This window comes from Babylonia areolata, chromosome 1, assembly GCF_041734735.1.
Source record: "Babylonia areolata isolate BAREFJ2019XMU chromosome 1, ASM4173473v1, whole genome shotgun sequence".
NCBI classification, from domain to species: Eukaryota; Metazoa; Mollusca; class Gastropoda; order Neogastropoda; family Buccinidae; genus Babylonia; species Babylonia areolata.
In genome coordinates this window covers 59748218-59750989 of record NC_134876.1, presented here as the reverse complement: position 1 = coordinate 59750989, position 2772 = coordinate 59748218, and positions in this window count along the sequence as shown.

Below are 2772 nucleotides of genomic sequence, written 5' to 3'. Positions count from 1 at the left end.
TTTAATCAGATGAATATTTACATTTTAGTAGTCTTTTTATTTAACGCTATGAATTGTTTTATTTAACAGGATCAATCTTTCATTTGACGTCATGGATCTTTTCTTTAACGTAATAAATCGTTTTGTCTAAAGTAATGATTCAGTCTATTATGAAATGTTATGTCTATTTTATTCAGTGCCATGGTTTTTTTAAAAATTTATTTAAGGCACATTTTTTCACTTACCAAAATGAATCTTATTGATCATAATAGATTTTGCACACACGCGCGCACGTTCGCGTTTATGCGGGCGCGCGCGTGTGTGTGTGTGTTGCTGTTATTGTTGTTGTTGTTGGTGGTGGTGGTGGTGGTGGTGTGTGTGTGTGTGTGTGTGAGTGAGTGTGTGTGTGTACGTGTGCGCGTATGTTTGCAATCTCTCTCTCTCTCTCTCTCTCTCTCTCTCTCTCTTCCACGATATAAACCATGCAGTGCCGTTACGAAACTGTCACCCAATGAACAGAATCTCTTTATTGTCTCTTTTCTGTAGTTTTCGTACAGATATCTCACGACTGCGAGATGGGAAGAGGTCTGATCTAAACCTGAACATTTTTTTTAACACAAAAAGACACAAAAGTACATTGTAATATCAGGTATGCAAAAAACAAACACACACACACACACACACACACACACACACACACACACACACACAAAACAAACAAAACACACAAAAAACAACCAAACAAAATGCACGCAGGAAAATCACACAACCTCGGCGCAAAAAAAACGACTCAATTGTAATAAGAAAGCCAAGTTATCAAGCCCAGAAAAAAAAGACAAAAAGAAAATAATTCAAGGCTTTCTAGGAAAAAAAAATGCAAATGAATGGACCAGCAAGGTAGAAAATAACAAAGGCAAGAGACGACAAAAACAACAACGACAACAACAAAGTAAAGAATAAGGCCAGAACGAGCAGAGTGCTAGAACAGAGATAATTTCTGGGAGTGGGTCGCATGAGGTGATCTTAGCAGCGCTAACTTTGCGCAGACTTAAGAATGTTCCTGAGAAACTGAAATTTACCGTGAGTTCTTCTTCTTCTTCTTTCTTTAAACATCCACCATCATCATTTTGATGGTTCTGATGTGTACAGAACTGGGGGGTTTCCACTAGCTGAGTTGTTTGTTTCGTAGAGCTGGCAGTTGGGGACTTGTGGGGTGGGGTGGTGGTGGTAGGGGACGGGAGGGAGGGGTGAGACGGGGTGGGGGGGGAGGGTGCTGGTCGGTCAGATTCGGGACTTGAAGGACTCCATCGAGGTTGAGGAGATAAACTCTGGAGGCAGGTTGTTTCAGCCCCTGACAGTCCTCGGGAAGAAGGAATACTTCATGTAGTTCGTTTTGCAGGCCGGGAGGAGATACGTCTCCCTGTGTGACTGTCTTGTGGACCGTGCTGAGGTGTTTGGTGTGGGCCTGAATCGGGGTGTTGTGATGCTGACCTCTTCACGATGGTATTTGAAGAAGGTGGTCAACCTTGCTGCTCTTCTTCTGTCTGCTAGGGTGGACCACTGTAGATGTGTCAGCATGGAGCCGACACTTGAGGTGTGACAGTGGCGGTTCACAACCCATTGAGCTGCACGGCGTTGGACTTTTTCTATGCTGTCGATGTCTTTGGCAGTGTGTGTGTGTTGGGGGGGGGAGGGGTTCCAGACAGATAAGGCATATTCTAGAGTGGGGCGAACTAGGGCTTTAGTTAGGAACATTTTAGGAACATTCTTCACGGTACGCAAGCAAACTTTGCGCTGCTAAGTTCGGTCATACAGCCCACCCCTTGTGAGGATACAGTTTATAACTGACAGAATCCCCGACATCCCCATCACTTCCTCACATTAATGTCAACTCTCATTCTTCTTCTTCTTCTTCTTCTTCTTTTTTCCCTTGGAATACAGTGACACTCAACAATCAGCAATAGAACAAAAGACAAGAATGCACACACCGGCGTACAATAATCAACTACGCACACGTGAATATTCCCACAATTAGGACAGGATAAAGAGAGAGGGGGGAGGAGGGAGAGAAGACAGACAGACAGACAGACAGACCCACAGAGAGAGTGAGAGAGAGTTACAGACAGACAGACAGAGAAGGGACAGAGTGAGAAACGGAGAAAGAGAAACAGGGACACACACACACACACACACACACACACACACACACACACACACACACACACACACACAGAGAAAGAGAGAGAGAGAGAAGCAGATATCCAGACACGTGGTAAAACAGGGAGAAAGACAGGAAGACAGAGACAGACACACAGAGACAATCCGGATCAGAATCTGTTCATCAAGGCCAAAGCCCCATATGAAGGGATGTCAACAAAACAAGAACATCTTTGTTTTACAGGGTGTTTTTTTTTAATGAGGAAAACAAAATGAGTATGTGAACACACAAACATTGAGAATGTATGTTAAATTGGATAACATAAAAACATTGATTATACAATGTGGCAGTAACACTATATCATTAGTCAGGAGTTGGCAATTCATAGTCTATTGAATATTATATATATATATCAATCCTGAACACTCCCTGAGATATCCCCCGCTGTGTCATGCTGCTAGCGAAGTCTGGTGTCTGATCCTTAGCGAGTGTTGAGCATCAAATTATGATAACTCCAGTTATTTGTATTTGTATTTCTTTTTATCACAACAGATTTCTCTGTGTGAAATTCGGGCTGCTCTCCCCAGGGAGAGCGCGTCGCTTCACTACAGCGCCACCCTTTTTTTTTTTTTTTT